The sequence below is a fragment of the Passer domesticus genome, chromosome 3 (genome assembly GCF_036417665.1).
Source record: "Passer domesticus isolate bPasDom1 chromosome 3, bPasDom1.hap1, whole genome shotgun sequence".
Taxonomy (NCBI): Eukaryota; Metazoa; Chordata; class Aves; order Passeriformes; family Passeridae; genus Passer; species Passer domesticus.
The window spans coordinates 6,884,914-6,911,059 of record NC_087476.1 but is presented as its reverse complement, the minus strand read 5'-3'; the positions used below and the strand labels follow the sequence as shown (position 1 = coordinate 6,911,059).

General features: G+C 40.2%; 1 protein-coding gene across 5 annotated transcripts in view; it reads left to right on the top strand.

The window, feature by feature from the left end:
• Nucleotides 1–26,146, top strand: part of PTCHD4 (patched domain containing 4) — a 92,753-nt gene that overhangs the window by 25,941 nt on the left and 40,666 nt on the right. The window lies entirely within an intron of this gene.

Here is a 26,146-nt window from a genome sequence, read left to right as displayed (position 1 = left end):
AAGGAAGGGCAGATTTTAACATTCTTCCCAAGAAGGGCTTTTCTTCGAGCTCTGCCTGAAGGGCAGAGTGGGTGAGGTTAGTGTAAGAATAAGATTGATGGACTTTATCTCAGAGAGGAGATTACAGTTGTGGTGCTTGCCAGGCTGTGAGCACAGGGGCCTGTCAGGATCCGTGGCGCATAATCCCTTGGTTTGTGAAATCCCAGATCAGCTGCACAGATTTCCTCTGCATGGCACCCAGACAGGGGAAGGTGTGGAAGAAGAACAAATGTAATACCCAGCTCTTTAGGCAGAAGAATTTCTTTCAATCAGTTGCTTTCTGGTACTGTTTGGTTCCAAGCACTTCCAGTGCATCCATATGGTTGATGAGTTTGCTGAGAAGTTGCATTGGAAAGGCAGAGGGAAAGGTGCCCAGCTCAGCTATGAAGGCAGCATTTTTTTGGTGCCCTCACATCCAAGTTTGTCAAAGTTTTGCCATACCATGAGTCTGAACCCCAATGACAACTCTGTGCAAAATCTCAGTGGTGGCAGCCCAGAACTAAAGGTTTTCATGCTCAATTTCAGACAGCAGAGAATCTTCCCTGTGGCCAGAGCTCTGCATTTTAACAGCTAATTTCTTAAGTGCCATTCATGATTCTAGTCCTCAAACCAAGTACTGTGTTATGGTAAGAGTCAACTAAATATGCAAAGTCACAAGCCAGAGTCAAGGTTTGAAAAAAGGTCTTATATTTTCCTTAAAACTTCAGTCTCCCTAAAGACCATATTTTGTTATCTTCCCCTAAGAAAACTCCTGGGGGTATATGCATCCCCAATCCCAACTTCCTATTTAATCTAGCCCCTAATAATGCATATGTGTCACTAAACAAAAGGGCAGGGCTGTGGCCTCATCAGTTCCGCTCTCAGAATCTCTGGAGGGATTCTGAGGTGGGAAGGAGTGGAATGGAGGGATTGGTCAAGATTCCAGAAGGGAAAGAGAGGAGTGGTTCAAAGACCCCAAGTAATTGTAATTTTGGTTCAGCCTCATTAATAGTGATAAACAAGGCTGTGCTAAAGCCTCTAATTCAGTCATCTGCACTGTGGTGATGGCTCCTGACATGACTGCCCTGTGCCAGTTCTTCAGATGTTGTGCGTGGCTCTGTGGTGCCAGAGGAGTTGATAGAAAGAAAGTGCTGAGATGGGGAAAGAGAAGGAAGCCAGCAGAGAACGTGCCAGGTTGTGAGGGATTGATCCTGACCTGTGGGAGGGGGGTGGGTTTAGGAAACAAAGAATGGAGGAAGGGATGAAGTGAAGGCAGGGGTCATGCTTGTTATCAGATTTTGGCAACCTTTTCTTTGTGTGTCAGGAGGTGCATATCAAAGGAGGAACCAAAAGACACTGCCTTGCTTATGCAGCAAGTTGAAGTAATGGTGAAAAAACCCTAAAGTGATGAAAAGCACCTTCCTTAAATTGTGTATTCCTCTGCCAGTGTCTCTTTTCAGATGTCTGGAGGGATGAGTAGCACATGCTCTTTGCTTGACAGGTCCCAGACTTGTCACTCCCAAAGGAGCTCCTCAGTTTAAACCCTCTCTGCAGTCCCAGGGTGAGACACAGGTCAGAGTTTCTGAAAGCCTCAGTTTCCCACCTCGGTAGTCCATGAGTTTGTTTGCTGTCTTAGGAAAAGCAGCATTTATAACTTTCTGTTGTGTTTTGCTCTGTCATTCTTGTCACAGCCACTGCCAAGAACAAAAGGAAAAGAAAAAACAACCTTTCTTGAAGTGAGATGTTTGCAAGGATTGTTTCTATAATATTATATCGAATGCAATTCAGGTTGAAAAAGAAAGCATTTATGTAACTTCTTCAGAAATTTCATTCAGGAGTCTCAGACTGAATTGAAAATATCATTACAGAACAGCTTGCAATGCTTGGGAACTGCTGCTTATAAATATTAGACAACATTTTTACAGTTTACTGGAGGAAAAGACAGGCAGAATGTCTTACCAAATTCTAACTGGGTTACAATCTGCAAAGTACCATGTGCCTTTAGTCCCTTAAGGGACACTGCCACCTAATGAGACCTTGCTCTGCCCAGAATACACCCAGGACCTCACTCACCTGGGCCTTACTGGGCAGGGTTTTCTGCTGTCCTGGCTGTCAGGGACTGATCTGACAGCCCAGAGCAGAAACAGTGCAGACCCCAAGACTGTTGATTCTGTGGGTCAATAAACAACCCTGGCCCACGCTGTACCAGTGCCCCTCGCTGCTGGCACAGCAGAAAGCAAACAGCACCTCAAATAGTAATTGAGTGAATATAGAACAAAAGGTGTGCAAGGTGGGGTTTCCCTGAACTGCAAATGCCAGATTTGCAAGTCAAACTTTCAAAGTCAAGTTACTTAGATAAAAAAAAATAAAACCAGGCAATAACAGTGACAAAGACCCTGAAAGTACAAAGCAGAGTACACAGGCGGCATTAATTCTGGCAGCTCCCAACTTTGGAACACTTCAACCTGATATTTGCAAACCATCCATTTAAAGTACATTTGTTTGGTCAAAAATATGCAGTTTCTTCTAGCATTCACTTTTCAAAGGATTAATTTTAATGGAAATTTTGTGATATTCTGGGCTTGTCCTTTTTCCTACAAGGGTGGCAGGATGTTGCCATCTGAATAAGCCTGGATGTCTGGACCCACAATTCCTCTATTAGTGCAGAGCTTCTGTAGGTTTCAGTAGGTGAAGAAGCTTATAGAAAAGTGGAATGTTTAATATTTTTCTAAATTTAGACTGAATGTCCTCCACCATAATTATTTACTGTAGTCCTGCTGTGAGGGAATGGTCTGCTGGGATAAAGAACATCTCAGCTCTAGTGGGGGAAGAGTGTTAGCTCAGATTGGCTTTTCTTTATCCTTGAAGGTGAAAAATTTCAATCTTAAGTTAGGCATGAGGACAGTGGTGGAAAATCCTGTTTTCTCTGACTCCCTCTTCCCAACCATAGTTTCCTCAGACAGCTGCCTTGGAAGTTTTCTCAGTACAGTGTCTCCCACAACTTTTGTGCAGTCATTCAGGAGAAACTCTTCAGGAAATTCTCCTGCAGATAATTCACTGGCTGCCAGGATCTCCTGCAAACAGGAGCAAGGGAGGCTGATTTTTAGCTGTTCATACCCCAGATAAATGAATAAATGTTGTGAGTTAATGCAAAGGTGCTCCTTTAGTTTCAGAGCTTCCTTGTTTATTAGCTGAATTGGGTCTAAATGGTTTGTCCTTTTTTTTCAGTCAGAATTGAATAACCTGCTTGTGAAATCAGAATATAAGACTGATCTACCTTGCATTTCTCTTCTGGGACAAATAAAACTTGCAGTTTCTTCTACAAATTTAACATTAGCAGAACTGTCATGACTGGCTGTGTTTCAGACACAGATAGAGGGTCACATAATTAAGTTTCAGATTTGTTCTAGCTCTGGTTAGATGTTCACATCTGCCTTTTGTGTTTAGAGTCATATGCAATTTCAAAAGGGTGTTATGTACGTGACATAATTATGGTTTCCCATGCCTAATCATCACTAATTAATATAACCAGAAGGTTAACTACATAATTGAGATATTATTGCTCCCATGATCTGCTTTTTAATGCACAGGAACCAGACTGATATCATCAGGGAGATAATGATTTAACTCAGCTAAGGTCCCGACTATGTATTTTTAAATGCAGGTGTACCAATTACATCATTTTACATTGCAATTATTTTTGGCCAGTCCATGAAGTACTTCATTATATAGATTAGTGGAAATCTTATGACAAAAAAACCACCTACAATATAATTATAGTGTAATTATGCTTTTTGTACTGTAAAATGTACGTGTTTCTTAGAAGGCTGAATCCACAGTGGATGTGAGAAATATTTCCTGTAATTTGTAAGGCCGGACAATGAAGTCCGTAAGATATTTGTGGGAGCAGCTGTTTGTGACTGACACTTTAGGGAACATTAATCTCACTGAGTGCCCTACCACACACTGCAGAATTGCTGCCACTCCTGCCAGTAACCACACTGCTGGTAGAGATGTAGTAAAGAGATACAAAAGCTTTAAGAACCAATGGGCTGCCTGTATCCAGCAGTAGCCCCATGCCTGTTTTATGAGCTCAGGATGGATGGCAGAGATTGTACTTTCAGTGCAGAATTCTGTTAAAATTTCCCATTATTCCTTCCCCAGAGTTGTTAAAATTGAAGGAGGAATCAAGGCAACAGCAGACAAGACTCGAGGCAGTTATTAGCATTTCAGATAGAAGCCATCTAACCTTTTTCAGATGGCAGTTGTTGAAATAATGACTGGTGATCATCTTTCAGTAAATTTGAGATGTCACAGTATTATATTAGCAGCAGAGTCATGGAAAATTGCAGAAAAAAAGTCCTAGTTCAGATGAGAAATTATTTTTTTCAAACCTCAGAAGACAAATGTGAGAGCCAAAGTACAGGCTGTCACTAGTTTACCTGAACATGAAGTATCACTGTATTCTAACCTTTGCTTCAAGCAATGGACTTTCTGATTACAAATGTGACAGAAACATTTCAAGAGTGACTCAGACTATGGGTTTGTCATTTTGATGCAGCAGTAAAGCAAATCCCATATGAATCTCATGTTGCACCATCACCTCCTATCTGGATGAGGAGCAAAAGAACAACCCTTCCTGACACAAATCCCCACCCCTCCATGCCTGAGAAATTCAGTGAATCTGCTGTTTTGATCTTACAGTAGTTCATTTCTCCACTCATTCAGCAGATCTTTAAGGACTTGGAAGAACCTTGTCCTTAATCATAAAGTTTCTTTTATTGACTTTTACAGAAGAAAATCGGAATAACAAACAAAAACAAAACCAAACAAAAAAAAAGTTGACAGGGAAAAAATTGCAAAATTTAAAAATTTTTAAGATTACCTATTTGAATGGGCATCTAACACAAATAATTCACATGAATGGGTTTAGAAATTCTCCATATTTGTATATTTGTAAAGCTGATTTCCCCATAATATGGTATATTTCCTGACAAGTCTATTTCCTGTTGCAGTTGGTGGGATTTTTTCATTTCTATAGGAAATAAATTTCACCCAAGAACAATCTTTCCTGCAATTTGAGTCAAAGACTAAAGCCTTTCTGGGATAATCTGCTGAACTTTCACCATGCAGCCTTGTCCTGCAACTATGTCCTGAAGTGGTGATGGTCAGGGAGACTGGGACTGTCCTCTCCTCAAACACATGAGGAGAGATTATCTCTGAGCCAGTCCTTTGGGCCTTCTCACACACAGCAGAAAGGATGCACCAGGCAGCCCAGGCAGCCTCAGTCCCAGCAGCAGGGTTTGTAGCACCCAGTCCAGTTGTCCCAAATGTTCCCCCCTTAATTTCCTTTGCAGGCAATAGAGAGAAATGGGAAAGCCCAGAGCTATTAGGAAAATTGCTTAGTAGATGTTTGGGATGAGCAGTGTTAATCTCTAGGAAGTTTTATCCATCTCTGAAAAAGGGTGACTTCTTAGGCTTTTGCATCTGAGGTTTTGTGGTTTTTGGGTGTAAAATAGGCTCATTCCTATACTGGGTAATTTAAGGTTCTTCATTGGATGCACTTTTTCTGTGTGTTGATCTAAGTTGGACATTTGGTTTGGACACAAGAACAAATTTCTTCATAGAAAGGTTGAATAAATATTAGAACAGGCTGCACAAGGAGGTGGTAGAGTCACCATCCTGGAAGTGTTTAAGGAATAATGGGATGAAGCACTCAGGTCTACTCAACATGGTGGTGTTGAGTCACAGGCTGGACCCAGTCTCAGAGGTCTTTTCCAACCTAATTGACTCTGTGATTCTGTGGTTCTGTTATATACATAAGTTCTAAGACATAGACACATGGATGCATATACAGCAGATATGCACAGACTGCCTTGAATCCCTTAGAGGTGGAATTCTAGCCCTTCTTTTCCTGTAGAGACTCTTCAGAAGGTCTCTTATCAACCCAAATGTCATCCTTCAGGGATGGTGGGGCTGCAGAGCTGCAGGTCAGTGGTTCTGAGGCTCAGCACAGGTTGAAGCATTCACTGTGGACCACAGCCCAAGCACAGACCATGACTGCCAGATCTGTAATGACAGAGCAAATACAAAACACATTTTCTGTGTTTGTTGCTTAAGAAAAGGCAGGTACAGTCTGGCTTTCTGGCTTCTTCTGTCTCTAGTTGGAACTCAAGAGAAGTCTCCAATAAATGTTGTCTGCTATTGTTGTTAATATTATTAAAACATCTTCCTCGGCTCTCCACCTGCAGCTAACAGGCTGGTAGCTGTCATTTGAACTGCTTCTAGTTTGATGCAAGTGTTTCTAAAATCTTCTGTAAAAAGTGAATTGGTAAAAGAAGAGACCATGATTTAAGCTAAAAAAGTCAAGGTCTGAAAATAATTATTTTGCACTTCAAATATATGATTACTACTCAATCAATACATCAATTCAGTTCTGATAGAAAAAGATATTTCCTCTTCAGATGCTTCACACATTTGTCTGAACAGTTCTTGCTTTCATTTTTCTACCTTTTCATGGCAATGCTTATTCCTGAGACTGGGTTATTTAAAGGTTTTTATTGGATGCAGATTTTCTGTGTGTTGATCTCATTAAAGCAGGAGTTTCATTCTTTGTGCTTAGTATGTATCGATGCACATCACATTTACCTTTGGCTAATTTGGGCTGGAAAAGAGCTGCCTCGTGGCAAAAACTATTTAGCTCCATGTATATCATCCTTAATAGAGCACTGACAAATCCAGCCTTGAATAGCACCAATAGCAATTCCAAGCCTCGACAGCTTGTTCCAGGGCTCAAAAAGCCATACCTTTATAAAGGTATTTCTTAAGATTTCCACTGCTGCCATTTGCACCTATAAACTCCAGGGTCTGTCTGGATGAACTGTGGAGTGTAATTTTTCACAGTAACTATGTATATGCAAATACTTTTATGATATTTTATATGTAGGGCTGTGCTTATTTCAATTTGGATATAATTTCCTGCCAGATCTTTTTCTCACTGATATTTTACTATTAATTCACACTTTCCTGTGAGCTCCATACACACAGGAAGATTGATGATGGTTTCTGGTCTCTGCAGGAGATTTGCAGGAAAGAGCAGATGTGGGGTAGGCTGAGGATGTGTCCTATGTTCTTTGGTGTGTTGTGGAAATATTCCGCCTTGCCCTGCTGCTTCTTTTGATCTGGGAAGGAAAGGTGGGCTCTGTTACCCAAGGCAGTACAGAGTGAATGTTGTGGGCTCCATCAAGCAGGCTGTCTGCTTGCCTTAGATACCGTGATCCTCTGCAGGGAAATCCAAAATTGTGCCTCTGGGTTTTGAGCAAAAACTAAAGCCTGCAAATGCATTTGTTTTTCCACTGTAATACATTTTGTGTGCAAATCATCCCTGGAATTCACTGTTGTGAGATATGGTTGTAGCTCAAAATTCAGTGTGATGAAGAAAAGGTTAGATTTTTACACAGCTAGCTAAAACTTCTTCATTATTTTGAATAATATTGCAATATTAAACCATAACCATAAGGAAGACATAAAAATTAATGACCATGCTAAAAACCTGGTTCAAAACTTGGTACAAAGAAATTTCACTTGTGAAGAAATTTTCCCATAGCTGCCTTCTTTTAGCCTGATGATTTTCCCCTGAGGAGTTCGAAAAAGGATACTCAATACAGCACTTGCCAAATGTCCTAAATCAATATTTATCTGCTATATTCATGTGCAATGTTAAAAACTTTGCACAGAATCAAAGGCTTAAGGAGTCTATTGCAAATACCAAACGAACTAAAAAGACTTTATTCAGTATTGTATCATTTATATGTCCTTTGTGCAGCCACTAGCTATTTCAACTTTTAATAATTCAGTTTTATCTTTCCATTCCTGATCCTTTTTCACTCCGTTTCCTTCCCATGAAGTGACTTCTCCTCTCTGGTGGGATAATTGCCTGTAGTCACATCCAGCATGCAGGACCCACACTGGCTCAGGGTTCACTGCTCCGTGAGCTGCAACAAATGACAACAGCAGCCCATGTTATTCATGCCACATCATGTGCCTGTGTTCCGGGCCTTCAGGAAGAGGTATTGCCAGGTATAACAGCTGAATTTTCATGTGTTAGTCCTGCTGGATGTGTGCAAACAGGTCATGTTTCATCCACACTCATCTGATGGTGAGATAAGGAAGGAGATGCTATTTTGGATGCCCAAAGTGGCAGGGAGAGCTGCAGCAGCTGAAGATGCAGGCACAGGGCTGAATGGGGTGAAAAGCTCAGGCCTTTGCAGCTGTGGATCACCAAAAATGCTCTTTGGTTTTTGTTCTGCAAGAGAGAGCACACTGTCCTCACTGTCTTGGCTGGTTTTCAGTGAGGATAATTGCGTTTGTCGCTTCCTCCAATTCCTGCTGCTGTGCAGGTCAGATGCAGTGCTGGTGAGCACTGCCTGGCTCCAAGCACTGTGCAGGTGCTGCTCTGGGAAGCAGATGCTGGTTTTTACCCAGACATGGCTGAATTTCATTGGTGAATGCAATGGCCACGTGGCTCAGCAGTCTCTAAAATCATTCTCAGTTCCCTGAGAACACATAACTGTGCCTCAGCATGTTGTCCTTGCATTTTCCTGCAGTCATCCCTGGCATTTCAGCACTAGGAAATTTTTTGCTCATACTCTGTATTCCTAAAGACCAAGGAAGAAAAGCATTCCTCTACAACCTGGTATGACACTTAGACCTGCCCTACACACATATCCCAGTCTATATTCAAATGAAAATTTTCCCTGGAAATGTTAAATATCATAGCTTTTCCTAGTGTTATGAACTCCATTGCTGTTGATATCCTGCTTTTAAAGAAAATTATTGTGCTAGCATTGCCATGAAACCATTCAGTATTACAGCATTTTGCAAACTTTGCAGAAACTGAGAAACCACAGGCACAACCTACTAGAGGGAGCACCTGCACTGTTTTATAAATGGGGACCTAGTGGCAGATTAATGCACCTGGTGATGCCCTAGAGGGTGAAAAATTCTATATTTCCTTAAGTTTCTAGCTGATATTTTTGCTGTTACTCTTGAGAAATTATTATCCTGCAGGGAAGACATAGTGTGGCAAGAAGCTGAGGGCGAGGAGGTGCCCTGCATACTGAGTGCAGAGCAATGAAACCTTCTGTCCTTCTACCATAACTGGAAACTGTTTAGCACTATGATCTCTGTTAATGCAATTAAAACCTTCTAAAACTAGTCTGGGAGACTTGGGAACAAAAAGCCTGTTTGTGCTTAGAGTAGATATCACTGGAAAAGGAAGTTGTGCAAAGAGCAAAACCCAAACTCATCTAAAGCACAATCTTCTTATGGGAGCAGCTGAAAGAGAAGGCTTCAAAGGAGAGATGCTGGCTGCTGAATTGAAAGCATTACCAGAAAGTGCCATGTTAGAGCTGTACAAAAGCTGAGTATTTTGGAAAACAGCCCACCAGTGCAAACATCCCTCCCATCACACTCCCAGTCAATTTCAAGATGCCAATTTTTAGAGTGGTAGCTGCTGGGCTCACCTCATCTTCTACTGCAAAATTAGAATCATAAAATCACAGAATGGCTTGGATTGGAAGGAATCTTAAGCATTATCCCGATCAAATTCCTCTGCCATGGACAGGGACATGTTCCCCTAAACCAGGCTGCTCAAGCCCTGTCCAACCCAGCCTTAACACTTGCAGGGATGGGGCATCTCCAGCTTCATTGGGCAACCTGTTCCAGGCCCTCACCACCCTCACAGGGAAGAATTTCTTTCTACCATCTAAGCTAACCCCACCCTCTTCCAGTGTAAAGCCATTCCCCCTTGTCCTGTCACTACATGCCCTTGTCAAAGTCCCTCTCTGAGCTTTATTTGGACTTGCCATGTCTCTCCCATCAGACCTGAGAAACAGCAAGAACTTTATCGTGCAGTTAGGCTGCTTTTAAATGAATAACCTTGGTAGGATATTGAAGCAGGGCAGGCTTTAATAATCATAGATGGAGATGTTCTTAGGTTATGCTTTCTTAGGTTATTTGGAGTCAGACAACGCAGTTAATGAAGCAAGTTTCAAAAGATCTCTCTTACGTGGATTTTGACCTCTGATATACTGATTCTTTCCCTGAAGGGAAAGTAATAGAATCCCTTTATGGACTATTTAAAAAAAAAAAAAAAAAGGTGTAAAAATTTATAATGATTTTAAAATTGGTCAGGAGGTGTTAAAGTAATTGGTGGTCAAGTATGGACAAACAAAACCAAATGCATAAATTGGGCAAAACAAGGCAAGAATGTCAATCTATTTATTTAATATTTTTAAAAGTAAAAAACTGTATATGTGATACAGTTTTATAGCAATGAAATTTATAACCACTTGGGAATTTTGTTCACAAGGTGAAAAAGACACTTGTCAGCTCTTAAATTTCTAGAACATTGTCAGTGATCCAGGAGATCTTTTCTTGTCTTTTGTGACCTCCTCTACCTGACCTTGTCACATTGGCATTCCACTTCCCTAGGACCAGCCACTGTATTGCCAAATGCATAGCAAATAATGCATTCCTTGGGAAATTTTATATTTCAGTTATTGAGAAAGTCTCCATGGACTTTACTCGAAGTTTATTTAAAAAGACAAACATACTTTTAATTTTTTCAATCAGTGACACAAATATCAATTTCATTGTCTTTTCCTGTAGCACATTGCAAGGTTTTTAATTCTCAGAGGGGATTGTTTTATTTGACATGAGTAAGGAAAAGTGAAAGCATTAGGAAAATTGTTGAAAAATAGAGACTAATTTTAACCTGCAGATCAGGTTCTTCTTCACACTTTTCCCTCCACAGTGTGGAACTGTTCCCCTATTTGCTTAAACAGGCAAATGGAGCACACTGCTCGTATTGGCAAACCCTCAGCCTCAGGTGCTCCTCAAAAGAGGTGCCTTCCAGTTTCCCATGAGCTTTTTCCATTATCTCCCCTGAATTAATTCAAGTACCTTAAAGTTTTCAATTCAAACATCACCAAGTTCTAGCAAAATTAGACAGTTATTTCTCATAAATTCAATTGAAAAGAAATGGTGAAGAATTATGTCAGTAGTTCATGAGCAGGAAACCTTTTATTTCCTGAGGGAAAAAAGTGATAACTTTCTAGTTTTTCTAAATTTCAAATTATTTATGTTCCAATTTAAAACCTCATTTTATTTTTCCTCTGAGAATAAAATAAAATAAAATAAAATAGCAAAATAAAATCAGGGTGCCAGAAAATAAATAAAGGGAAACATCCAGTAATTCATTTCACTTTTTAAATAGTAAATGCAAAGAAAAAAAAATACATTTTGTTAGAGAAAATATTTAAGAACAAAAATTCCAGCAACTTAATTTTCAAAAAACCTAATGTAAAATATGATGGTAACAGATCTTTTAACACCATAAATCAAGCATCTATCTCAAAAAAACCCCCAGTGTCTTCTATGCCATAAAATGATTTTTAAATGTGCATGATATTATGGAAAATACATCTTATTAGATAAACCTGATTTTTAAAAATTAATCTCCATGCTTACAGGAGAAAAGAAACCATGCTGGTATAGTCTATTTAAATAATGGCAATTTGATTCACTCTTGCACAACATTTTGATACATGCATGTACTTGTACTACATTAAATCATTGTAGCTTATATTAAATATAATAATGAATTAATGAATGAATATTAAATCATAAATGCACACTCTTCCTGCTGGAAAGACATAAATAACTGGGAAAAAAATTTCTGTGGTATTCAACATCTTTCCTCATGTTCTGGAATGAAAAAGAAATCAATAGTAGTAAACTTCTTGGATAATGCAAGGTTTGGCAGATAAAAAATAATGAAAACGCAGCCCAAGCACATCGTTAAGCAGCTCATTTTGTCAACATGTGCTCCATCACAGTTAAGTGCTGGATTATGCACTTAGAAACAAAGACTGTATTCACATTTGCAACATGAGCAATTGCATCCCCAGAACAAAAAACAATGAGATCACAGTAGATAACACAATGAATATGAATTCCCAGTGTGCTGCTGCTGTTAACACGGGAGGAAGAAATGGGAGAAGTCTGTTAGGGAAAGAATGGGGAGGTGACATCAGTCAGCAGAACAACTTTATGAAGATGTTGGTTGGCATATGGGGTGGACTTAACCAATAAAATGCAGATGTCTATCATGTATGTAGCATCTCTGTGGCACTGCTGAGCTGTTCCTAGTGCACATTTCAAACCAGACTGGAAAACTGGAGTCCACTGGGAGGAAAGGGATGTTCATGGGGCACTCAACAACTGTGCAGGGCAGGTGGAGATGGCATAACAGGACCCTACTGTCTGGAATCTCCAGGAAAACCACTTGATACGAGAATAAAGACACAATTCTTTCACATGAAAAGCAATTCAGCACTGGGCCAGTTCTTCGGGGCTTGATGGAACCTATGATTAAAAAAATTAAGACTAACTTCATTTTGTAGTGCGCAGGTTAGACCTCAGAACTGTGATTTTGATGCAGAAATGAATGGTTGCCGTGATTTGGCATGTGATGGAGACAGTTTTCCCTAGGCTCAAAATGCATGAAGTTTCTGTTACAGAACATAAATTTTGTCTTCTGTCTGTGTAACAAATCAGATTTGCTAATGCTCAACCTAAATTTTCAGCTTCTCAACTTTATCACACTACTCCCATTTTATGCCCCCCTTTAGGGAACTTTGGATAATTGTCTTTAGTCACCAGATTCCTACAAATATTCTTTCAGAATAATCTGATGCTCATATCTCTGTTGCATATCCATTATTCTGCAAGACTGATAATAAAACCACTCTGCTATTTAATGGTATTTTGTAAGACTGTCACATTACAACCAAAATCCAAATTAACTTCCAAAACCTTTCTTCTTAGAAAGTTTTGATACGTGCACAAGGTCATCTGGCTACTTGACATACAAAAATGTTTTGGTGTTTTGCTGCATTTGTTCTCAACAATTTTTAGCTTTTAGTCTCTTCAGAGCAGCTGTGACTCAAAGAACAAACTCTTCCAGACCTACATCTTTTTTGCTCATATGAATTCAACATGTGCAGAAAATACTGCAAAGCTGTTATTGTTCATTGGCTCTCTGGCTTTTGATCACATTTTGCCTGAACTCATACAACAGTGGGACTCCATGAGAGGTTGCATCACAAGGATTTTTCTCTAACAAAGGCATGCTCAGTATCTTCTGTTGGTTTCTGTTTTCATGCTACACACTGGTCTTAAAACTTTCCTCTTCCATAAACCCTTCCAGTGTTTCCACCTTGTGGCTGTCCCAACAGAGAGCTGGTGAATGCTCATATGTCTAATAAACCATGTGTTGCCTCTCAACACAGAGATGAATTTCAGATACTTCCCTTAACTGATACCTTGCTAATGATATTGCTCTTTAATACCATAATATTTGCTTTGTCCTAGACATGAAAGATTTTTTTTTTGTTAGTAATTGCTGCATTTTATCTCTTAGGGTCAGCAGCAGGATTAGCTCTTCACATCTTCAGTTCTTTGGCATCCTTTTTATGTCTTTCCAGTACAAACTGGCAGTGATTCTGTGAAGCTGGGAAGAGCATTCCCTTCACACTGCTATGGTACCTGAGAATGCTGAGTGTTTTGGATTTCTGAAACACAGCGAAAGAATAAGTCTCAGTAAGAGTTCAAATTCAAACTCTTCTTCATGGGAGTTGTAGCACTTGCTTCTTAACACACTTGCTGTTTCTATGATCATCACAACCTGGATTTCACAACAGATTAGAGCCTGTATACAGAGGCTCAGATTCTAACACAGGGCAGGAATAGGCTGCTGAAAGTTTTCTCTCACAGCTCTCCCTTTATGGCTTTCTTTTGGTAGCTTGCATTCCTCAGATCAGTGCTGGGTACTGGATTTACAGGATAACAGATTAAGTCAATATCCAAAACTTTTGGGGACCTAGTGCTTTCTGGAAATCAGAAACTGCTTCGTAGTGCAGTCTATCTTTAGAACTACCAGCAACAGGGAGCAATTGTAAAGGGAAATAGAAATAAAGCAGTAATATTGCTTCTTTTTTTTTAACTTTTTATCCCTGTTATGGCAATTTTACTTGCTGCTGATTGCCTCCTAGAGATATAGTCACATTATTTTCCTCCTTCCACAGATTCCTCTAGTCATACCTTTTTTTCCACACTTTATTTTTGCCTTCTGTCCTCCAGGCTTCCCCTGGTCATTGTAGTTCATCAAATATTCTTCCTTTATCCTTTCTTCTCAGAACTTTATAAACCCTTGGCTCTTCAGAATGAAACTGTGGTCTTTCTTTTTTCTCTCTTTTCAGTTACAGCGTTTAATTCCTATTTGCATCAAGTGTATGGCATGTGACCATGAGCCTGCTCTAACTGCTCTGCAAAGCTCTTCATTGGTTCCTAAGGAATTCAGGATAACAGTGTTTCCCCACTTCTTACAGGCAGCATCCTTGTAAATCCTTCTGTGCCAGATTCCTGCTGCCTGCACAGTAATCCCCACATGAGGTGACATTGTCAAACCATAATCCACAGTCTCCTTGTTGCCTCTTCCTATTTGCTAACACTGTACTTTTAATAGTCAAACACAATTATCTTCTAAGTGACAACTAAGGCCTCAGTTTATCTGTGTGGAGCAGCAGAGGATCCTAGCAGTCAGTAAGGCTGGAAAGGGAATTTGCTTCCAGCCCCATGCCAGCAATCCTGGGATATGTGCTGCTTGCTCACCCAGGGGGTGGTTTGTGGTGTCTGCCCACACCAGCTCCCAGGGTCTGGGAAAATTCAGTTTCATGTGGGAAGTGGGAGTAGGACCATTGTGAGGAGCACTGAAGGACCTGACTGGCCAGAAGGTTCCTGGCTCTCAACATCCTGACTCCCTTTCCTACATCTCTTAGAATTTTCTCATTGCTCTTCAGATGATGTAGTTGGTAAAATGAGCCTGTAGTTTTTGGGCCTTGAGGGGTGAAAACCTGCCATGGGCTGCCGTAGTTGTGTTCCTGATTTCCCAAGTGGAGTCTGTTCCTGCTCCTTCAGGCAAAGTCGAGCTCGTAGGTTTAACCTGTCTTTTAGACCCCCCCATCCCATCTGATGACAGGTAAATAAGTGTCTAAAGGAAAGTGCTCTGCTGGCTGGACTGAGCTCTGAAGAGCTCCATGATGGCTGTGTCAGAAAAGACTTGCTAGTTTGGTCCTGGTAAGAGCAGGGAAATGGGAGCTCCATGAAATAGGAAAGCTCCTTGTACAAGAGACTTCAAAATACTTGAATAAAATATATCTGTATTTTTTGTGTTAGCAAAAAAATATATGTATTTCTGGCTTTGTAGTCAGGCAAAATATGTATATGGTGTACCTGAGAAGGGGCTCCTCTACTTCACCCTTCATCAATCTTCCACCTTCCCAAAACTCTTCTCAATAAATCAGTGTGGAAATAGAAGAAATCATGCCATTTTTGCTCTGGCTTCTCATTGTTATGGTTGAATTCACAGGATAAGTCCATCAAAGTCAGTGGAATTACCTCAGAAATTAATTTGTCTGGGATATCTTGCAACAGATGTGCTGTTAGTTTCTGCTTTTATAATTGCAGTGCTTGTAGCACGGCCCTATTGTGTGAGATCCTTTCCAGGCTCTGGACCCTGCAACATAAAATCATTCCAGAGACTGAGAGAAAGGAAAACAGAAAGATTTCATCAATGCCACAGCAGAGACCAGGCTTTAGAAATTTAACATGTCCCTTGGGGCTCCCTTGCATGGTCTGGATTGGGACCACACCACCCAAGTGTTAGAGAGCCCAGGTGGGAGTAGCCATGCAGGAGGCCAGATGTCTGCTTGGGAAGGTGCCCAGGGCCTGCCACCACTCATAAAATGAGAGAAGGAACCACGAAAACTACTTCCTAATGTGATTTACTTGTGATTAAAGTCCTTTCTCTCACTACACAGTGTTTGTTTGCGATAGATGCAGCTGAATCAGGCTGTAATGAGGCCATGGGTTACTTGGCTGAGGAGGGTGCTGCTGCAGAGGTGGAGGTGCATTGCAGAGGTAGAGCAGTTTCCTTCGTGTCTGGCTGTAAGCCACCACCAAAACTCTGTCAGGAGGACTGAGACAGCTGCTCGAATGCTATATATGTCTATACTATGCACTCTGGGACCTCCATCCAAGGGCAGATTAACATTTAAAGAGGATAACGAAGGGTAGCAGCTGGCTCATCTGCTCATCCACACCCAGACACGCTCACCCAAAGAGCTACAAGCACAAAGAATAACCACATTCACTTTGGAGAGCCATAATGATATTGGGAAGGTCAGAGTCTTGCTGGAAATACCTCAGACACACTAGACATTGGCTGATAAAGGGGAGTAGAGGAAAATTCTTTTGCTCAGGGAAAAGATAAATGAACAAGAGATAGCCCTGGTGCCAGCAGAACTGCTACAGGCACCAGCTTCACCAGAAAAGTATCAACAGCAATGGCAAATAGTTTAAAAATCCCTAGCTGATATCAGCATCCTTTTGCTCAAGTCTCTAACTGAAGTCACAGAATAATTAACCTTGGCTGGGTTATAAGATCAGCAATGTCCTGAAGAGACTTGCACTGAAGGAATATTTACTGTCACATACGTGAGTAGGAAAATCACATCAAATTCTTAAAAGAAAGTTGACATGTGGCATTTCACAGATAAACGAGCATTTGTAGGAATGAAATATGCTAAAGGTGAGATAAAAGGGCTGAGCCTTTGTAAGAGAACTTTTTTTTTCATCTCAGGGATAGGTGCAAAGTGCATCCAGAGTCACCAGTGGGATGAGGTCCCCAGGGGAATAGGATACTGTGGAACTCTGTCTATCCAGGGACCACAGATTTGTTGTATTTTACCTTGAAATACACAGTTCCACTGCCATGTGCCTTCACACCAGGCAGGGCACTGCTCCCCCAGGAAACACCAGCAGGCAGTTTTGCACAGCTGCTCCTGCCTTGTGGACTGTTTTGATGAAGAGACTCTCATTTTTTGGCTTAGTGGCTGCCAGCACATCTGGGACAGGCAAACAGCAGCCATCATCACAAGACCATTGATAAGGCTTTATCCTGTTTCATCCTCCAGCATTGCAATGTATTTAAGTAAGAAAAGCCTCCAAAGTTACCACTTTAATATGGATTAAATCCAGATTTTCTCCTTTAAGCATGTTTTTTTGAGTAGATAAGGAGGTTAAATCTTCTGGGTTTTTGATCTGAGAACTGAGCCTGACACAGAGTAAGAAACTATAAGGTCCTATATGCTCCTCTGCCAGTAAAACTTCCTTGTATGAAAATGAAGTATCTACCTAATAGGGAGAAACTGTGTTGAAAAATAGTTTAGTTGAAATTGTGTCCTTGAATGGGTGGAGATACTCAAGATGAAGTTCAGGATAGGGGAAAAAAAAAGAAAAACAAATCATCCCAAAAGAGACAACTTGAAACTTCTATCTTCTATTCTGATGAACCTTTAATGTCTTAAATTTCTACTTTGTGTTAGCTAAAAAAATATTTTAAATATCTTTCTATAGAAATAAATTCCTACTCTGACAGAAGAAAAGGCAAAAGTGATATATTCTCAGGAGCAGCTACTATGATGACACTGTAGTTATGATGAGACAATAGCATTGCAATTAACTTTAAGGCAATTTTCATGTCCATTTTTCACATAACTGGCAGTTTACATACATGATGGAGTTATGACATTTTTTATTATTTATTTCTTGCTTAATAAGCCCAGTTTGTGGCATAGAAGAAGTAACAAAAGCTTTTTAGTCTAAAATAGAAGTGTATGGAAACAGCTTAAAAATTACAACATAATTGAAATGCTATTACCCTCTACAAGCAGTTTTATATAATGAAGTGTACAACCATGAAGGTATATTTGGAAACTTTTGAAGTGATCATGGTTATGAAGTGGTCACATATACTGTCAGATCTGATGGGAAACCAAAGCTAGATATCTTAAGTATTAGTGGGTCTTCCTTCAGATGGAACTTCAGCTCCATGGCAGGGCCTGTGTTCAAAAGCTGCAATTCATTCATTCTTATTTATTCCAAATAAAATATTCAAAAATATAGATTATTATATAGCATCTTGTTGCTTTGCTCATCTGAGGGTTTATTATAATTTCAGCTTTAGCTTTCTGTCCTTCCAACATATCCTTAACTCCAGTATAAAAAGGAACAAGTTGAAAGTAGGAATCTTTGACTTATGATTTAAAATGTGAGTCTGATAATTAATGAATTACAATAGAAACATTGCTGTCTATTTTAAGCCAAATGAAATAAAGAGGCTAGGGGGATCCTTTAATAACAATAAACATGGAACTTTAATTTCTTTTTATGCTCTGTGATCACATACAAAAGATCTAATATAAATAATTGCATTAGATGTCCTATTTTTGGAAAAATGCATAGCTAGTATTTAGGAAGACTCTTATTGCTTGGATTTATCTATTAATGAAGCAAAACCCAGTTAATTACCTAATTTGCATGATATTTTGTATCCACATATATGCTGGGACGAGCACTGGGGAGAGGTTTTGCATCAATCCATTTTTAATAAGCTAATGAAGTTGGCTGGGCTGACACTGCAGATCAAATCACTGGATGTTTTTCTTTGGCTGGACTGAGAATTTGTGATCAAGGTACAGATCAAATGAGCTTGTGAGCTGAGGAAGGCAAGACCTTTCCTCCTGCAGGTCACAGATCCTGTTACTGCACTGGATCTGTGAATCAGGAACCTGTTTGATGCCCCACTCTCTTGTCCCATGGCCTTAAGTGAGGAGAATATTGTAGATTGTAGATTCCTGTCCCTCACCTTCTTCCCTTCCTACTCCTCTGCCCCACTGCTCTGAGGCAGGACAGAACCTGAAAATGTCAGCCAGAGTCACTCAAACCAAGGCAGAAAGTGGCAGGTCTGCTGTTGCTTTTGTACCCTTTTTACATCCAACGTTCATGCTCTGGGGTGTTTCTCCCCATTCTTTGTCTCTTTTTCAACCCATCTGTCCCCCATGACCATGTGCTTGCTGTTGTGCATCCCATGAGTCTGTCAGGAGCTGCTGCCTCAAGGAAAAAGAGACTTACACAGTTTTCCCTGAGGCCTTGCCAAGCCCTGTGCACCAGAGGGTCTGATTTGCAACGTAAAGCAGATTTGTACAAGAATGTATCTTCTCTGACATTAACTATTTAAGACCAAAGCATTTGGTTCTAAACCAGCTGCTTGTCCAGGCTGAGCCTGCCATGGCCAGGCAGAGCAGTACCCCAGGGAGCTTCTTCCCACACCCAGGTGAGAGCTGGAAATGGTTTGGGGTCCCCATTGCTGTTCTCATCTCTGTTCTCATCTCTGTATTTTGGACAAGAGAGGGAGTTAAGGACAACAAGTCTTGTGTACAAACTAAACTCTTCATGGCTAAAGTTGAGAGAGATTAATTTCATCCTCGCAGCTTCTGAAATACTCTCACATGCTCTGTGAGATAAAGTGCTCATTCTGGAGACTCAGCTACAGCATAGAAGTTACAACCAACTAAAAAAAATATCATCCTAATTACACTGGGTCATATATCAAAATATGGTAATTTGAGTGCTGAGTCACTAAGACTGCTGAGGAAAAAGAAGTTTTTATTATTAAAAAAAATATGGTGAGGTCTGTGTTTTCCGGTTTTAAAGCCATCATTGGGAATAAGATAAATAAAACTACATTGGCTTTTGATCAAATCGATGCAATTTTTCTTGATTTTAATCCAACATTTTTTAAATGCTTTTGGAGTTTTAGTCATATTTTTTTACCTTTGTGTCTGAGTGAATTTTAACAACTAACATGAGGACTGAAGCTCAAAGAGCAATTTGAGCTCCTTATTATTCAGGACAGAAAGATTGTAGATCCAGTGGAGAGTGGTAAATGCCTTCATAAAAGTTCATCTTAGCTATTCAAAACTTAGTTTTATAGACCAATTAATTGCCTTAACTCTTTTTATAATTGCTAGTGACAATCAGTTGCCTTAGAAAGTGATAAATCCCATGTATTTTGCCTACCTAGTGTTATGGTGAGGCGCCTGTCTCTATCAACTGACTGTAGTTAGACTCTGACAACTGATCTAGACAAGATGCACAACTTTCAGATCTCTAAAATCAGTGAAATTAATTCTACCTAGATTGATGCAGTAGATGCATTCTCACATGCTCCTAAATTTAAAACTGCATTGTGTCTAGAGCTGGCAAAGAATGTATTTTCACTCCAATATTCTAAAGCACTCCATTCCAAGCTGAGGGGGGAAAGGGAAGGGTAATTTGTTGAAGTATTGCAGAGGAAGAATTATGAAATCACGGTTGGCAAGACATTGACATTTCTAGCTTGGTGATATTAAACACAAATGTCATTTAAAGATAACACCTGCCTGAAAAATCTTGCAAATGGTGTTGTTTAATACCAGTGGAAGCAAGCAGAAAACCTATTAACTTCAATTAGTATTTACATCAGGACACCATAGTTCAGTGAAATGCCTCCCCTAATGAAAGTCTCTAATACTCATGTTAAATATGACAAAAGTTTCCTGAAGAAGAATGGGCTCAGCACCTATTTAATGGCTGTGCTGAATTAAGGTGTTTTGGACAACACTAGAGGACAGGAGAGCAGTGAAATAACCATTTTCATCAAGAGCTCATTTAACAGACCAAGCACATGCCTGAAATGCCCCCATGGGGATTTGCTTTTACAGTCCGTGGGGGGAAGGACACAGCTACAAAGGTCAGTCACCCCTTTATGGTCTCAAGAGGATACAGAGCATCTGCTGCTCCTTTGCTGTCCTCAGCTTGGACTTCTCACCCAGGGGTACCTGGAGGATGGATTGTCACCTCCACATGCAAGTGTTTGTGCTAACATCCCTATCATAAACATCTGGCCTCACTTTGCTGTTTGGATGGAGAGATTCTCCTTCAATATTTTTACCTGGGCATCTTTTCTGGGTTTTACCTCCAGCAGTGTGTGGCCTGAATAACCTGGTTTGTGACAGGTCATTGTTCTGCAGCTTCTCTGAGAATAATGTGAGGTCTGTGTAGCTTTCATGCTCATGATACCATCCTCTCTTGCCATGCCATGTATACATTTTGAGAGATATAGATACTTCCAAATACAGGCTTTAAATAGATCTTGGTTGCATTGAAAAATGTTCTGCCAGCCTTGGTCTCCCTTGCACTTCACAAGGGAGGACAATGTCAGCTGACAACAAAGAAAGAATACAAGATTATAAAAGTCTCAATTTAATTCTAAGAGTAATTGCAAACTTTCTCTATTTTCTAAATGCCTTCCTGAGCTTAGTCCAATTATTGCTTGTGGGCACTTTTGATATTTTGATCCAAATTTCCTAGTTGCCAGACAGACAATGAAGCAGGGTTAGATCATGACAAAAAGGAAAATGTAATCCAACGGATTTCACTATCAGCTTAACTACTATTATAATAGCCTAGAATGAATAACACAACATAGAGACATAAAATTTTGCAGTAATGCTTCCAAACTGTCCTTCTTATTTTAAATTCCAGTGCTGTTGTGGAGCAACACAAAAATTTCTAGTTCTATTAGCGTGGAATTTCCAGCTCAAAGTAGTACAGAGATGTGTGGGGGAGTTAGCATCAATCACTCTTGGTTTGACAAAGCTTACCATGAATTCATCTCTGCTGTTTTACCTCAATATTTTTCCTTGAGCATTATTTTCAGCCTTGGGTGATGCTCTGATGGAGCCCATTGCCTCACAAAGCACAGGCTCATGGATCTGATCACATATATCAGCACTGTGTCCATGTATGCACCAGGATAGCATACATGGTGCATATGTATGCACTAAGTATGGTGGGCTCAGTTTTCTAATCACTAAATTACACTGAGAAAAACAGGCCATAGAGAAACTGTTCTAGAATTTAATAAGGAATCAGCTGGTGATTTAAGAAACTTACTTTCAGGAAACAGATATATAAGAACAGAAATGAATCCCTTAAACCTCCTCTCCTCTCCTCTCCTCTCCTCTCCTCTCCTCTCCTCTCCTCTCCTCTCCTCTCCTCTCCTCTCCTCTCCTCTCCTCTCCTCTCCTCTCCTCTCCTCTCCTCTCCTCTCCTCTCCTCTCCTCTCCTCTCCTCTCCTCTCCTCTCCTCTCCTCTCCTCTCCTCTCCTCTCCTCTCCTCTCCTCTCCTCTCCTCTCCTCTCCTCTCCTCTCCTCTCCTCTCATTTTTTTTTCCAAATATCTTTCTGTGTTATCTTAGAAATCCCTGTAAAAATCACCTCTAGGAATAACAGCCCAGGTATTCCAGAGCTTAAGTTCTGATCAAGAGCAAAACAATGGAATTCATCTTTAATTGCTATGGACATCACCCGTACTGGAACTAGATGTCAAAAATTTTAATTACCTAATCAGATTGACATTTAGTTACTTTATCCAGTGAGATGGAAAAAACAATCTTAAAATAGAACTAACTCTCCGAGTACGTGTTTATATTTCTGAGGATAGAATTAAAGAGTTTTGTTTCATTTGTGAGAGCTTTGCAATTTTTTTTTTTTTTGCTGCAGCTGAATCTGAGCTGTGACAAATTAGGAACCTGGGCTGATTAAACCCAGCTAATTTCACAGCATTGGCAGAGTGGGGCTGAAGGTCTCCTGGTGCAGTAATGGTGCTTGCTCCACTCCCAAGAGGTGGAAGAGTATTGTTTCAGGTTTGCTGGAGGCTGGGTTTTTTATGAAGGTTTTTAATGCCACATTGCATTGTTGTGTGCTGAGAGATCCTTCCTCCATGAGGGAAAGCAGCTGACCCTGGCAGTTTTCAAGCAAAACTCTTTGTAGGGCAGAATACCAAAAGCACTATTGTGTTTTTCTGATGTGACCTCCCTATAAGGACTGATGAATTCTTGCATTTCTGGAACCAAGTGAATAAAGCAGGAAAAGAAAGAAAGACAGAATTTTCTCATCCTCCGTGTGCCATTTTTTATCTTAACTCTATTGAATCTGCTGTGAGCCCTTAATTCACAGCCCTTTCCAAAAGCACAGATGAAGATTTTTTCAAGATGGTACCCAAAAATAAGTGAAAACATCTGAAGATGTAGACTGCAATCTTATTATTCCCCGAGGACCTTGCATTGGGTCCAAGTGATGAAAAACAGTAAACAGGCAGATAGTAGCTGGGAAGGAATGTGACCATGAGGAATAAACACACTCATGAGGAGGGGATGGGAGCAAGGAGAAGCCCTGGCAGCAAGTAGAGTTCCTGTGAGTTTGTCAGAAATGACACTCCAAAGGAAAATTGGCTCTTGCAAAGACAGAAAAAAACCAAAGCTAAACAAAATAGAGAAGGAACTTGCATGAAGAGGAGAAGCACTAAGCCAAGGGGACAGGAAGAGTGAGTTTATTTAAGAACAGGCTATGATGCTTGAACAGATAGAGGTGGAGGTGATGACAATGAGGAAAACACATCCCAGGCTTCTCGCCACCTCGGAGCCTGTAACACTGACAATCAGCAGGCACATGCTGAAAACCAGAATCCCACTGTCGTCATCACTGCCTGGATGCTTCCTCACTTCCAGCACCTGTTGGTACAAACAATCCCCCTGCAGACCTTGGGCTGCAGGACATCCCTGTCATTGCTGGGAAATTGCTCTTTCTGCTCTGAGGTCATTTCTCACTCACTCTTATTTGTACAGCATCACATCCCTTCCCTCTAAAGATTACACAGTCCTTACTCAAACAGAAAGGCAACTCTTAAGTATTCCATCGCTGCGCAGGTGAAAAAAAAAAGGATAAAGTTGGTGTGACCAAATAATATTCCTTTCCTGATGCACATGCTCTTCTGATATTTGATATTGCATTCCCTTTGCCTCATTTTTTATTTTATTCAGAGTATGATACAGAAACTTCCTCCTTCACTGGGTTTTGAAGACAGAGACTCAGCAGGAGCAGCCTCCAAGTCAGACCTCTTTATTCAGCTCATGGCTGGTCTCCATGAGATGGAAATGTATCATATGTGTTCAACACCTTCCTCTGGTGCACCCTGAGGCTCCACCTGCTCTCTCCTACCTTCAGACATTCATCTGAGATTCCAACTTGCCCAAGGCTCCCTACAGCCAAAAGCAAAGAGGGATCCCCAGCAGGTGTTCCTGTAACCACTCTTCCCAGTGATTACAAGGAAGACCAGTGCAAAAAATGCTAATATAGGTGGCTCTTAATTGCCTGAAATGGTGAGGGATGAAGCCAGGAAGCAGCATGCAAACTGAATTCACACTCCATGCAGAGGTTGTATAGATACTGCCCCCTCCCCATCTCTGGGCTGGTGCTGACCTAAACTGGATGAGCCTTTCTTTGAAACCACAGAATACAACAATCACCTGTTAGATCAGGTCTCTTTCAGCATTAACCATCACTTGTTACTCCATCACTAGTCACACAAATGTCTGGATCTTGTCTTCCTTTTTGCTATTGTATTGCTATTTTCATAACTATTTCCACTGTGACTTCTTCTGTCCATAAAATAATTCTGTTGAGTTTTGCTGGTGGTGTTTTTGAGAGACAGTCAGCTCAGGCTAGGAGAAAACAGGCAGAAAAGAGATGATCTCCTTCACAGTGGGACAGAGCCCCTACCACTCCTGGCAAACTGAAGGTGATTTCTTATTCTTTGGTCTCTCTAAAATGTTTTTCCTCTACTTTTGAATTAATAAATTGTGTACAACTCAGTGCAATGTAGCTGGAACCCGCGAGACTAAAATATGAGAGAAAAGTCTCATCTAAACTTTTATGTAGAATTCTGTGATAATTGCACTCAGCATCACTCACCACTACCAGGGAATATTCCATAATTTATCACTTTAATCTATTTCTTTGCCAACAGTTTTTTGCCAAAAGTGACCAAAAAAAAAAATCTGTGGATTATTTATTTGACTGGCTTAAATAGGAATACTTCTAGTTAACTCTGTAGGGTCCAGTTCTCTAACACCCTGTGGTGCTCTTTATCCCTCATGGAAGAACATGCAAATACAATGGACTAAAAAATACCTTGAGACATCTGTGGTCTTGCAAAACAAGTGTTATTTGACTTTGACTACCATATAGTCAAGTAACAATATTAGCACAATATCAGTACAATCCTTTTTGTAGTTGGTAATATTTATATCTCTTTTTTTTCCTTTTTTCTCGTCCTTTTTTTAAAAAAAATATTTATTTATACCATACTTTGAGGGGCCAGGCAAAAATTTTACTTTTGTTGAGCTGAAAATTGCAATGGGAGTAATCACATAACCTTAGCTGGCCTCACAAGGGAAATTATCTTCTCTTTATTCAGTGCTAGTGAGAACTTTCCTCACTTGGTTGTATTGTGCTAATTGAGGAAACCTAATTTAAGAAAGCTGGCCTGTATAATCCTGCTATTTTCTTTTAACTTCAAGGTGTTGATGTTTCTCCTAAGAATGAAGCAGGCGCATAAATTTATGCTGTTGTAATTTTATAACGGATGTCTCTGGCAGGTGGCACATTTTAACAAGGTTGAAAAATCCCCATGGGCTCAAAAGAAGAACTGAGAACATAACAAACATTTCATAAGGAAACTAAATTCAATATATTTAAAAAAAGAGGAGAACCTTTTCCAACCTATATACTGAATGCTTTTATTCTCAGAGGTTTTTAAAACAAAACAAATCCCAACCATTTTAAATGTGCTTGAAAATAATTTTGCTCTCCTCTGTGTTGTTTTTCATCAATGCTTTTACCTCTGGTTTCCACCATAGACATACTCGAAGAGTTCTGCACAGAAGTACTAAAAATGACACTGTATTTATGTTGCCTAAGGGATGTGACAGAAGAAAATCACCCCTTCCCTAATTTGCGTCAGGACAGACTCACCCTTGGTGCAACTTCTTATATGACTGGAGACCAACTTTGAATAAAATGAAGCTGAACCAATGGAGGTCTTTTGCACAGGAGCGAATCCAAAGTAATTTAAGAAATTGTAGCAGATGTACTTGGGTTTAAGACAGTATAATTGAAATGACAATTCAGAAAAGTATTTAAGCACAGACATAACTCCATCTCTGTTCATGCTTAGCTTTAAACATGCATTAAAATCCAATCACTTAAACACATGCTTAA